The sequence below is a fragment of the Zonotrichia albicollis genome, chromosome 4, assembly GCF_047830755.1.
Source record: "Zonotrichia albicollis isolate bZonAlb1 chromosome 4, bZonAlb1.hap1, whole genome shotgun sequence".
Classification (NCBI taxonomy): Eukaryota; Metazoa; Chordata; class Aves; order Passeriformes; family Passerellidae; genus Zonotrichia; species Zonotrichia albicollis.
In genome coordinates, this window is record NC_133822.1 from 64,958,348 (window position 1) to 64,972,930 (window position 14,583).

Consider the following 14,583-nt stretch of genomic DNA (forward strand, 5'->3'; position numbering starts at 1 on the left):
GGGAAAGCCATGCTAATAATGGAAGCTCTAGAGTTTTGTTAATGAAAAAAGGAGGTTATAATGACATTCCTTTCAAGAATAATATGCAAATGTCTTCTAAATCAGAGAATATAGTGAAAATATAAGTCTGAAAACAAAGCTTTCTTTTGTCTACCAACAGCCTCTGATCTCCAATGTAAGAGGCTACAAACGTTTCTTTTTAGTGAAAGTTGATCTATGAGCTTGTTAAGAATAACACTGAAAACAATGTTAAAAATAGCAGTTCAGTTAACACAGGACAATAGCTTTTTTGTGGTTGGTGATGGCACGTAAAAGCCCCCAGGCTGAGAGCAGGCATTTTAACAGCTTAAAGCAAAAAGGAAACACTAGATCATGCATTTTACCTTGATATGTCAGATGGAGAGCTATCACCCAGTAGGGCATGCTCTGGGCTGAATCAGGGATAAAGCTGATCTATAACTTGGGTTTTTTAAGTTGAACTTTCCATCCAGATATATCAACAGTTATGAAACAAACCTTTTCTCTCAATAGTTTTCTTTAACTTATTCCTGCCAATGTTAAAAGAGTGCCTATAATTTCTCATTTAAATTTTTCTGGTTTCAGTTTTTTGCCACTGGATTGGACACTCTTCAAAGAATTTCTCCACAAGAAGGTTTTATACAATGCATTCAAATTCCCTTTCTTTCTGCTTTTTTATAAAGCAAACAGAAGGACTTCTTACAGTCTCTCACAGAAAGACATTTTCTCCACCTCTAAATATGTTTATGGCTTGTTTTCTGAACAATTTGATTATGTCATTTTTAAAAAATAGCTAGCTAGAAAATGCTAGCCTTAACTGATCCTGCAGTCTTACAAGTATGCTTTCTTTTTTTTTGCCATTGCAGAAGACTGTTACGCAAACCACTGAAAATGAATGTCAAATTGCTCATCCAGCACTTCCCAGCTGCATCTCAGCTTTCCAGGATATAGTCCATCATTCTGTAAGTAGTCACATCTTTGTAGATTTTTTACTTTGTATTTAGTGGTGTTTAAATTAATTCTGTGAATTTACTAAGCGATACAGAAATGCTTTCTGTGTTTGTCTTGGTCCACTAATTATCCATTCTTACTGAATGACTTTGCAAAATAGACTGGAATCAATACTGTGTTTAATTCTTGATCAATGGCAGAGGTGCCAAATCACATAGAGTACTGATCACCATTAAACAGAATTCCCACACTGAAATATACCTATAGCCAATTCATAATCTGTTCAATGTATTTCTTGCTTATTTTGTACAGAGCTTTAAAAAAAAAAAAAGTGTCATGCAGTAGAAAGTTAAACTCCAATGCTCCTGACAGCTTATGTTATGCAATTCAGAGGCAGATGGAAATAAAAAGACTGAATGGGAAAAATCTTTGTCAGGCACTTTGCTTCACAATGAACAGCTGAGAAATCATGCTGGTTTGACAAGATACAGTTTTGAAATAAACATTCTGACTGGCCTCAAGTAAATCCTTATCTTTCCTGACTTTTTAGATGATTCCCAGGCCAGATTTTTCCATTAGCCTTTTAGAATATAATAAAATAACTTAAATTAGAATTAGGTACCCTAAATTAGGATTAGATTGATGTTTACTTTCTGGAATGCTTGGTACACTTTTTGATCTCCACCAGTATAAAGAAATATAGGATAATTGACATATTTAAATTTTCAGTCATTTGCCAATGATTTGAAATAAGAGTTTTTAAAAGAAGCCCTGGAAAAACATTTATTAATTTAAAATTTATATTAAATACTTCATTTTCCTTGTAAGAAAGGATCTTCAAGGCATTTCACTTAACTTTTTAAAATTAGGGGTTTTTTGTTGTTTTGCAGATTATTACCATTAGCAGATGTTTGCTATGGGCAGTGAAAATCTGGTTCCCATTGACTACAGTGGTCAAAAATGTAGTTTTGTTGGAGATACAGAATATTTAATGTGGTATGATATCAGTTTCATATGAGAAAACACTGTATACTGCTCCCCTCAAATTGTAGTCTCATGGTAAGTAGCTTCCATGATGACAGCAGTGACAACCTCTTGATCTCCTCTGCTGTGCTAACATAAGCTTTCATGAGGTTGGACTCTTGGCTGAAACAGTGAAGCACTGCAGGCCAAATACACCCCAAGGGAAAACCCTTTTACTTTCTGGCCAGTGAGTTCAGTGATCTTGGTGGCAGTGCAGCCCCACAGAGAATTGTGCCAGCTCAGCTGTGCCAGGACATGGGGACACACACAAAGGCACCTGGGACAGAGATGCACATGAGTGTGGGAACCCAGGAAATTCTCTGGCTGCCCTGGAGGACTCGAGACCCTGTCAGGGGGCTCAGAGACCTTGGCACAGAGCCCAAGACCCCTGTGCCTTTGATTAAGCCCTTGGAAAAAACAAAAAACCTTTACATGAAGGATTACGAGCCACAACAGTTTAAGTAGAATGACAGTGAATTTATCACAGGGTGAAAAAGTAGATTTTGGGGTTTTTAGAATGGGGGTTCAGGAGGCAAGATGGAGGAATCTGGGCATGTCCAGCCTTTCTCCTTCTTCTTCCTGGCCTCAGTCTTCTGCTGTGATGTTGGCACTTTTAGATTGGTTTAGAGTAGAAGCTCCCTGTCTAACATAGGTGATAGGTATTGGAAAGTAATTGTAAACATTGTACATGTAGTTTTTAGTATAAAGACACAACACTGCCCCGGGGGCAGGCAGAGTGCCTGGAACTGTCCTGCTGGATGGAGCTTGGCAGGACAGGACAAAGCATATAATAGATAAGATACAATAAACAACCCTGAGACCGAGAAATGAAGAGCTCTGACTCCTTCTATGAGCGCCGGGCTGGGAAAAGAGACTTTCTAGCTTTTCTCAGTGTCACTCTGACAAGCTAGAGATCCCAAAACATGGGGAACTTCTTGCTCTTCCAATCTGGTTACACAGAACTGGCAGTGTTAAAGCAGTGTGAGTTTTAGTTAAAGTTAGGTATCAGCCAGCAGCATGCCAAATGCCAAGCACAAACATTTCAGATCAAGATTTGCCTCAGTTTCTGGGAGGGGAATTTGTCTTTAAATTACTGTCTTAGATGAGCTGGCATGCCTGAATGCAAAACATAGAGATTTGTGTTCAGTTGTGACAAAGAAAAGTAGCAGCACAAGTCTTCCATTCATGTGTTGTTTAATCATTCAGGTAATTTAAAGGCTCCTGAGATCTGTTCTGCTAATGTAAAGGAAACTTCCCTGCCCCATCATCTACTCTGGGGGTTACTCTTGCATGGCCTCCAGGCAGTGATATGGGATCAAACCCCTTTTACACTGGCACACCTCACACTCTGTCAGACCTGGTATCCTTACTGACTCCACCCCTGGTTTCCCAGAGCACAGTCTTAGTTCAGATACTTAAAACAATGTATTCATTGTGCTATAACTAAACAAAAAAATAACAGCTTGAGCTGGGTGACTTTGACAAGGGGTCCTGAACAAAGGAGTCCCCATGAGCTTTTATACCCTAACAGGGCAAGGGTGACAAAGTGTGTGCTCAGGCTTAGGCTCCTGTCCCCAAAGCTCAGCCTGCAGCTCTCAGTGCACCTGCACACGGAAGTTCCTGCACCGAGTGTATTCCTTCACACCAAACAGAATCATGTAGGATTAATTCTAAGTGAAGTGAATGCGTCAGCATTGAATAAATGTGGCTTAAAATGCTAACATAAAGACACTCAAGATCTGATATCACCCTTCTAAATTTCTGTATAGCTGTAAAAAGAAAAATTTCTTAGTTTAACTAAAGTTATTAATGTTTGTCTAACTTGTATGGCCAGTGGACATATACATGTATTATTTCTACTGTTTTCTGTCTATTATTGCTAGCTCAAAATGTAAAACCCCAGGACCAGATTTTTTTTTTTCATATCCAAGTTATCAATCCTGATTTCAAAGCATCCAAATTTTATATCTCATTGCCAATTAGACAGCTTTTTGAAATTTTTTTCAGATTTAAATAGTGGAATCTTGTCCAGAGGATGCCATCCTAATTACATGTAATCAGATTACACATGTATGTGTGGCAAAATAGGTTCTTATTCCTTCTGTTACCTAACCAAAGAGATAAGGAATTTATCTAGTAGGTGATTGAACCTAAAAACCCACTTTCTTGCCTCCAGTTTATAAAACTCTAATTACCCTGTTAATTGCTGGGATTTTTTTGCTTTTCATTTCAACAACTTGCTTTCATTTCAACAACTTGCTTTCATTTCAACAACATATATTTATGTTCATTCAACACTTTTGTGTGAATGAACATAAATATATATTTTATTTTATTTTGCCAGGCTTAATCACATAATTCTTCAGAATGATGTTAACTAATGTCAGAATGATTTATTTTAACTTTGTCCACCTCTCTGTCTTGATTTTTATGTATTACCATTATGATGCCCTCTTCCATAATGAAATTGCTTTGTCTTACCTTACATGAATTTAGCCACCCATCCTTCTCTCAGTCTCTCTGTAAATACTGAAAATAAAACTGGATGTTTGAAACAATTTTTAAACTATGCATATTGCATATATTTATGCAGAAAATAGAGTGACTTCAGTAATAACTGGCAGGGACACCTGTATCATGAGCAAATTTTAGTGGCATAATTTTCCACTTCATTATACGTTTGTTTTTTCTCTTCAGTTGAGGTAATTTTAATGTCCATTTTCTTCCTAGTGTTTGTCAAGTTGTTTGTTTATGTGAAGCACTATAAATATTGTCTCAGCATGTTGCCATAACAATTGTTTTATTTTCAAGCATGTAGTAGAAACCTGATGAGATTGTGAAACTCCCATATAAACAGTTTGAAGGACAAGTGTCTGAGATGTATGATCACAGATGAGTAAGGGTCCATGTTTTCTATATTTTCTATGCTGTTTTATTATAAGACTGAACCTAATTTGAACATTCTTTAAGCTTACTAATAACTTCACTATAATGCTGTTCATTTGAAGAAAGCAGACAATTTCAGAGTGGGACCTACGAAGACACAGGATTGTTTAATTTCTCTCCCCACCCCTCTTCAAACCTCTGATGAGAGTATGATATCTGTGGGTTCAAAAGTGCCATGTGTAAATGACCAAATTCTTCTGCAGAAGCAGCTAGATGTGGTGGCTGCTGTTTAAAGGTCTGGCTGACACTGTGATGACTTATGTATGTGACAGCTCCGCTGATTTCAAGGCCATTTGAAGTCAATGGGAATACTCACAATGTGGAAAGACAAAATGCAAATTCTTCCTCCATCACAAAGTACTTTCACATGAAGAAAGAGCTGCACTGTCAAATGGCAAACACAACCTCTAAAATGGTAGTGTTCTAGAAAGAGAGTATCTGAAACCAGAAATTATTCATTCAGTGCAACTGATCCTTGTTTGAATAATTTTTCTAAGTGAAAAGAATTTCTGCCAATGGTCAGTATGGAAATCTCAAGCAGAAATATTAAACAGTATGCATATTTATAATGTGAATTATGTGAATGAATTTATTTTTCTGCTTTTGTGCATTTTTTACTTAGATATCTGTAAGGCAATATGATACTCTTCCTAGCCAAAGTGAGACATTGGGTCAGTTTTGGACATTGACCTAGGAAGGGTCTACACCTATCTAGAGAAACAGTGCTGCAAGGTGTCCCTGTGCCAGAACTGAAATCAAATAGGCATTAATATATTTTGAGACAATATTAAAGACAAAAGTACCTGCTTGAAAGTCACACTTGCTGAAAGAGAGTGATAACAGTAAACATTAATCCAGCAGTTTACCAGCCACTTGAGCATGATTTTTTGTGTTTGTGTTGGTGCTATGGACTGGAAAAGGGATTTGCAGATTTTGCCATTCACTCAATTATATTCATTAAATTCCTTAAAATAGTGAGTATATGTGGGTTTTTTTTCATTTTACATGCACTTCATATAAACATCTACAGATGTAGTTATCCTGATTTCTCGTGTAAATGAACAGACAAAATCAGCACTAAATCTGAGCCCAATTAATGTTGCACCTATTTGAACCTGACCTGTAAGCACTGCTTATGAATTGTTGGTGGCAACTAATACCTCTTCATTTTCCTTCCTCCTTTTGTTATCTGATCCCTTCTAAATGGTTGAAGCCGTGGTTTCTAACTATTTAATAACACAAAACTTCCCAGAAGGATTAAGCAGAATTTGCAGCAATGAGTGAGCAATTCTGCTTTCTGTCCTGTTTATTGTATTGGTGGATAGGAGCAAGAACTGCTGGAGGATTTTGTTTGTTTGCTTTAATATTTTTAATGTTCTTCTCAATGAAATCAACATTTGGGTAACATGATTAATGATTTCCTAATCTAAGAAACTGACTGTGCAGTCAAGTGGAGATCTGATGGATAACAGTGAGGGCAGAGCAGCTAACATGCTCTGTGTTGGTGTTGCTAATCTTCCATGGAGGCTGGACATATGCAGGGATGCTACTGGAGCTGTTACTGAAACTCAATAAGGCAAGCCATTAAACACCCAGTATCGCCTGTTTCAGTTTTTTGCCTTGCAGACACATCTAAAGTCAGCCAGGGGAGGGACAAGTTAGTTCAATATACAGAATTTGGGTAAATTCACTGAAATGTAATAGATGTGAAATTGGGGAATAGGAAAACCAAGAGCAAATGGTGAACAGCAGCATAGGAGCATAAATGCCTAATTAATTGCAGGCATTTTGGTGATCATGTTCAGCACAAATTTCAGGAATTGTCCCTCAGCAGCAAAAGAAGTCTTGAAGAAATAGTTCTCAAATGGTAGTTTCATAATGATAAGGTATTTCACAGCAGAACTTTCTGTTGTAGGAATCCTGCTGAAAAATACTTCATTGTGAATTGGAAAAGAATGCTTAGGACTTTTTATTGTCTTTCACTCACTATTATGACATACCTGTGTAAGACATTTACAAAATAAAGTATATTAAAAATCAGAAAATAAGAAATTATCCTCATTCTGCCATTACTTTAAACTGTTCTAAATAAAGAAATAAACCTGGAAAGAAAAAAAAAATATTCTGCTTAAAACTAGTTACCTTTTTAGTCTCTAACCTCACTTAGAGGTCAACATTTAACATGTTAACATGTTTAAGAAGTCAGGTTTAGTACCTGTTTAATGAAAAAATAAAATTTATTTTAAGATCATGAAAAAAGAGAGGATTTCAACTGTTACTTAGCTGTTTACACAGTTATTGAAAGGGTTAAGTAGCATGCTATCAGTCATGCATATGAAATTTGGAGTGAGAGGAGGCAAGTGGATTTGAGGTTGTTCTCCTTCAGTTCATTCAAGGTTCACTGAATAGGAAAGTGAATTTTTATTATCACTTCCTGTGAATGAGCAGTTGACAGGACCCATCAGGGAACTGCCAGAAACCTCAAGAGTTTCAAGTATGAAGCCCAGAGTCCACTGCAAAGTTTCCATGACAACACACTCATTAAAATAAAAGGAAATTGTGCCTGATATTTACAGCTTTCAGCATACAGTTGAAAGCCTTGTATCTCAGATTTCCAAAGTATTTACACCTGGGACCCAAGAATGCAGTCTGTCAAGAAATAAAGGGTAGTTGTAACACTTAGCTGTGAAAGTGGAAAGGTTGTTTGCAGGTTAGATTTCAGCATTCTTCAGTTTCTTGAATTGTAGTAAACATCTCTTCTGTCTCTTTCTGTGGTTTGCTAAAGGGTGAAATGGACTTAATATTAGCTTGAAAACAGACTTGAGGGAAGGTTTTAGTGAGAGCAGTTTTACTGAAGATGGGGATTTTCTTCCAAGACAAGGGGCTTAACTCTGAAAATAATGAAATTAGGTTTATTTAGCTACAGATATCTAAATTGTGAAAACTAAATCATCACTGGTACTTCCTCAGGCTTGGTAGCAATCACTTACCAAGTGATATAGTAAAGAACCACAGGGATGAAGGGCAACAATAATAACATAGGTTTTTAGTTTGAGGTACTAAAGTCTTACTGAGTTCTTTTCTTTATTATCCCCACTCCTTACACTGCCCTTATCCACTCTCTCCCTTAACAATCATTTTAGGTCTCTTTTTGTGGCTTTATGCCAAATTATTTTATTTTAAAACAGGTGAGAAAGCTCACAATGAGGATAAAATAATTAAGTGGAAAAGAACAGGGATGTCAAGACAGTAACAGAACTAGAAAGTATTGTCTGTCTTGGGCCAAGCACAGGTCTTGTTGTCCCTGATTCTTCAATTTCTGCAATCATCCAAGAGGTCAGTCTATAAAATTGTTGTTGCTTATTTTGACCTTTGGATGAATCTCACACTAATTGGTTAAAAGTAATCCAGTACATTACTCTTAAAAGATATCATAACAGAGTTAAAGAAAAGTAAAACCCCTTACAAATAGACAAGGCACATGTAAATATACCTCAAATTACATAACTGCCCAGCACACACCTTGATCATACATTATACTGAGTCTTCTTCTTGCCGGACTGTACAAGTACCTTTATGCTGGCTGCTTGCCCAAGCAGGTATCAAAGTGTAGTGTGTGAATAATGTCTTAGGTGAAAAAAAACATCACTGAGGGATGTGTGTCAGCTGCTTGGGAGGATAAGTTTATGCATGTGATTGTATCAGAATTAGCCTATTTATAGCTTCTGATTTGGTAAATGGCCTGCAAGGTCAGACAGTTGGACTCCTCTCTTTTCCTACATCCCAGTGTTTGGGCTTCGATGTCCCTTGGGACTTATTCAGTGCAGCAGCATTTGTTGTTTTCTGTTCTGCATCTGGTCAGGTGGAGTAGAGACAGACCTCAGCAAGAAATTTCTGTCCCTGACAAAGTGTTAACAATTCTGTACCTTCAAAGGAAAGGAAAACATTTTTCTGTCTCCCCAGTTCATCAAATTTAGCCATTTTTCCAAGCAATTCTTGAAGGAATCTTGATGTTTCTCTCTTTTCTATCCTAAGTTTATAGTCTTCTCTTGTTACTGATAGCTGGTTTTGTTCATTTATAGATGGCTGCTTTAGTTTCTATGGTTTTTACATTTAGTTGTCTTTCCTTTGCTAAGGAACACTAAGACAGCACTCTCTCCCCTCTGGCTTCCTAGAAATCCTTACTCCAGTGTTCTGGACATTACTTGATTGCAGATAGAGTAGGAACACTGCCTACTGGAGGAAGGTAAGAGTCCTTTTAGTCTCAGGATGGTCTTTTTCTCACCTGAAAACTCTCTCTGAATGAGATCTCCCTGCCAGGACTTGCTTAAATGTACAGACCCCAGTAATAAGCCCATGAACTCTTCAGTTCTCTTTGTTAAAGTTCACTCCAGCGCATCTACTATTTTCCTAATCTTACCACCTTCATACTGTTAGACCACAAGCCATAGCCACTGCATCAACCAGACATCCAGCATGGGTGTGTAACTGTTTCTCCCAGACATGTAACTGTGACCCTCTGGTTCCTCAGACAGGAAATATGAGACAAGAATACACTAAACTAGTTGGTTGTGTATTAGAAAAAAAGAGTCAGCCACTTCATAAAACCCAAGCGTAATCTCAAAGTGAGCAGAAATCAATTCTCAAAAATAAGTGAATAACTTTTTCTCAGAGTAGAGATTCTTGGCAATGTCCTTCCATTTCTAGGCCCCACACAAAATAGGTTGTATCTCAAGACTTTCCATTTCATTTCAAGGCTTGTCTGGTCTCTAACAGAGCTTCTGACAATAAATCTTATAGGAGCTTAATGACCTGTAGCCCTTTTCATAGTGCTGGCTTTTTTCACCCCTGTACATGAAAAGTGGTATCAATCTTTCCATCCTGCAGTCATAAGAAATATATCCTTGAGATAGTCTAGAAAAGAACAGGAATGAGCTTGGAAAGACAAAAGAAGTGATGAAAGTTATAGTGGGAAAGTTATAGAGGGAAATGTCATATAGAGAGCAAGGGGATTTCAATAATAAATATCCTTTTTATGATTCTGATTTTTTTAGGACTCAGAAGGATACTTCGAATAAATTAGCTGAAATATTTGGTATGTTGTTTCAAGTATTGTAATGACTTTAAAAATATCAGAAATGCTGATAGTGTTTCTTTAAATGTTCTTTACATGCTTTTCAACACAGAAGCCAAGACTGTGTGGAGGTAAGTGTGAACCATACAAGAGGAATCTTAGTGAGAGAAAAAAAACTTTGGTATATGAGGTCTTTTAATACAGTTCAGGATTTTTTAAAATTTCTGTTGTCAGATGAAACTATTAGAAAATATTTTTACAAGTAACATCCAGAAGAGCTAGTGCTTAAAAAACAGTACTCTGTTTTCACAGTGATTTCATTGTCTTGATGGTGCAAATCAGTGCAGATTGAGTTTCTGTTTTCCCAAGATCATACATCAGTTTTTTGGAAGCACTTCACAGACTGGAAAAAAAAAATTAGAAAGCTTTAAAATAGGACACCACAGTGAAGGGATTCACTAACAGTTCCACTGTATTACAGATGTCAATAGAGAGTGGCTCAATAAGTTTTCTTATGGACTTGAAAGACTAAGAGATTGTGAAGATCCTGGGTAAATTCTATTCCAAGGACTCTCATGGTGCTGGGGAAGGTCAATATATGTTGCAAATATTAGCAAATTTGTGGTGATGGGCTTGCTAAATTTGTTGCAAGCAGACTTACAGGATGAATGTAGGAGTCTGCAAGGTTAGGTGCCCCTTAGCCAGCATCTTTGGAAAATTCCCCATTTTCTGAACTAAGTCATCTCACTTCTCTGGCATTTGAGCTTTCTTTCCATCACAAGCATCATCAGACAGCACTCAGCCTGTTAGCAGCTTGTAATTGGCCTCTTCCATACTAAAGGCACCCAGATCTCAGAGAGCAACCACAGGCCTCACAGATACTGTTATTCTGTCTGTGTATAGCAGATTCTAATAAAAAACATCTGCTCTTATTCCTTTTTTTTTTCCGTTCTCTATCAGGAAGCTGTCCACAGAAGTCTGTGAAGTGATTTGGGTTTGGGATCTGAAAATTTTGGACCACAGACAGAATAAAAACATATGACTGATGAGAATCAGAGGGCCCTCACCATGACTGAAGAGACAAACACTTCAGCCCAGAAATCCATGCATGCTGTCTTCAGCCCTCTTCTAGGATGTGGTGGATAGGCATCAGCATATTTTGCTAGGATTTATTTTATGGAGTAGTGATTGGGCTGATGGACAAATTTTCCCATTTTAAGCTGTAAATAGGCAGGAAATGCCATTTTGATGTGCTTTGGATAATGCATGATTATAAGACAAAATCCTGATGTCCCAGGGATATTAGTAAGGAAGGTTTCTGCTAGAATTCCTTGAGACTCAGCTCCTCCCCAGGGCTGTGCATACAAGGAGAAGGAGGCTGTGAACTCAGGAAGTTGTGTTAAGTTCTAGGAAGACCAGAAGAGCTTCTCTTTGATGCCCTGTACCTGCTCTCTGCTCCAGAAATCTTCACACTGTCCCAAGTACAAACCTTAATTGTCATTTGATTCAGTGTAGTGGCCGAGCAGGTGACCTATCTCCTCCTTACTACATCTGAAATGGAAAATGATGGTTGCAGGAAGGAGTGTGCTTAGGGCTACAGGGCTTTTTCATCACCATAGAAAACAAATTTATGGGCAATATATTATGTCTAACTTTCTAATGTGAACTTTAAAGACTATTTTTTGCATTACTTTTTCAAGTGTGTATTGTTCTGGATGTGTTTTCAAAAGACATTTTTGGATGTTTTGATGAAAAATAGCTGTGTAGAAGAACTTCACAGCACCAACCATCCAGTTCTGGCTCACTCTAACCACATGGCAGTACAGCTTGGAAAGAATACTGTTCTGAGGAATCAAAGATATTGGGAACTGGATTACAATATATTAATAAAAAACTCTGTCATTAATATTTACTTGAAAAATACTAAACCTATCAATATTGCCTCCTGCTTTTGAATAAACCCATAGAGATCTGAGTTTTGTTTACTATAATTTTTTTTCTTTCACAGTTTAATTTTTTTGCTCTTTGTTCATGAACTTAACATCTAACTAAACCTTTATTCACAGATGGGGACTTGTGTGTGTCATTTTCAACACATACCATTGTGCAGGTGCTGTAAAGAAAAGTAGTCCCTCTCCTTACATTATTTATGCCTTTTTCATGCAGAGAGGTGAGACACATTAAATGGTTCAATAACTGTCTTCTATTTAATTGTGTCAGCAAGAAGAGTCTATTCTTTCCTGTACTTTCCATTCCCCAGTTCTCTGTTGGTTTTTTTTTTTGGCTGTCTTTGATCTGTAAAGACACAGTCCTGTCTTCCTGAAATTGTATCTTCAGCAGGGATAGTAGGTGAATTGGATCAGATAAAATAAAACCTGATCTGAACACAACCCTAAAACTCAAGCTGCATCAGAATAGCTCCAACTAGCACCAGTGGCTCTTTGACCTTCAAAATCAATGCAGCAAAGAAGTTACTACATTTCTAAATTACATGGATGTCATTGTTAGTTAGGCATATTTCAAAATATAAACATACACAAAGCACTTTATAAAATTTCCTGCAGACCTGGAAGCTCAGAGTAAAACCAGCCATGAAAAAATGCTGCAGATGTATCAGAATTGTCATGGCTTGGGGGAAGATGAACAGACACAGAAAAAGCATTAAAAATATTCTGTGGTGCTTTTGCTACTAGGGCCACAGTCCTTAAAATGCTTACACAAAAGCAATTTTTCTTTATTTCCTTACAAATGAAAGAATCTCTTTCCTGGTCAGTGTCATGCTACAGCAAGTAAACTACTTTTAATCCTTACCCTCACCATAAGGATAGTACTGCTATCACTAATTGGCATCTTTCTTTTGGGATAAAATTGTATTTCCCAAAGTCCAATGCTCTATCAGATGAGAAAACCAGCAGTGAGAAGAGTGTAACTGCACCCATTCTTCCCTTCATGAGGAGAAAGCCTCTGGAGGTGGGTCTGACAGGTGGTGTGACCCCAGCAATGGGATTTCTTCAGCATCATAGATGTCCTCATAACCCATCAGTGTGCAGGATTCTTTTATATGTCTTTTTTTAAATGAAATAAACTGATGAGAGTACATCTAATAAAACATAAGAATAGTTTGAATGGAAAAAAGCCTCATTAAAAAAAAAAAAATTATGTTTATAGAACCTGTTAACCAATTTGATGCTCACAACAATAATTGTAGGAGTGATAATAACTGTAATCATTGTACTATGAAATGAACATTGGGGAAAAAGGCTGTGCTAACAATAATCACTGAAATAGACAGCCACTGGAGCACGTAATCAAACAAATCACTGAAGAAATCACTGTAACATTTCTTGGATCAATAATACAAATGGTTTGGTACTTACATAAGTGAAAAGAATGAGAGCAATTAATTCAATTGTTACAAATCATTGATCAGCTGCCTTAAAAAAAGTGTGCCTTTTAAAACCTAAAATATTCCTTTGTGTCACGAGTCCTTGCAATGAACCGTTGAAACTGGAAGTATATCTTCAGCTGGTGCAAAGAAATATAACTTTATTGAAGTCAATGCTATCAAGGCATTTTAGATCAAGGACTAAATACCTTCAGTTTTGATAGAGAAGCCTAGAAGAACACCACTAAGTGGGTACTTCATCTTTGATGGCAATGGCTCTCTGGATAGTGTTTGGCTCCTTAGGTAACTGGATGAGTTGGAAGATTCAAAAAGGCCTCAGAAATAAGGGAAATAAAATTGAGAAATGGCTGCAACACAGGGAAAAAAGTAGAAAATAATTATATAATAATTGAGAGAACAAGAGGGAGAGGAGGGGGAGAGAGAGTGAACTGACAGGACAGGACTTTCAAAGGCACCTTTGTATCTTAGGATACTTAGGTACTTACCACAAAGAGCTTTGTGATTTTCAAACATTTACATATTTTGGGGTGGTCACATTAACAAGAACCCCTCAGTGTCTAAACTCCATGCTTGGGCATGATGTAACAGAGGTTAGGGCTGTCTGCACTGGCAGCTCAGTTTGGAAATATGCTAGTTCTCTTTTCTCACTTTTTTGTGTGGACAGGCGAAAGTTTGGTAGAAATTGGCCTGTGTCTAGGCCCAGGCAGAATGGGAATGAGACAGCACCTGGCATTTAAGTAGCTGTGAAAATTAAGTGCCTTCCAAGTTTAACAGCACCTGATCAGTGATCTGTGGATTTTAAATCTGGAGTTATGCTCCAAATCCTAACAGGGTGTACAATGTTCTTTGGTGGATCATATCTCAAAGCAAAAGTGTCCAACTCATGTCAGCAACATTTTACTTTAGTTTGGATCTTAGAAACCCACATAATAAAACAAGCAAACAAACAAACAAACAACCTTTGTTGAAGGGTATTTACTAACCTGTTCAATATGCTTATCTACATTCTTTGTGCAACAGTGATATTAGTCCAAAATTATGAACTGTTTTGTTTTGAAGGAACATTTGTGTTTAAATGTCTTATCTTCAATATATTCACCTACTGAGCATAATTATATCTTTAATAAAATTATTGATTGGGCCAAATTGGTATAAAAGCTGCAAT

At 37.1% G+C, this 14,583-nt stretch overlaps 1 long non-coding RNA gene across 1 annotated transcript in view; it reads left to right on the forward strand.

Annotated features, from left to right (window-relative positions):
- The window catches only part of LOC113458591 (uncharacterized), a 55,628-nt gene that overhangs the window by 18,763 nt on the left and 22,282 nt on the right, over positions 1–14,583 (forward strand). Inside the window, exon 2 of the long non-coding RNA XR_003378968.2 lies at positions 885–980. This is a non-coding gene — a long non-coding RNA (uncharacterized LOC113458591). The remainder of the gene's footprint in view (positions 1–884; positions 981–14,583) is intronic.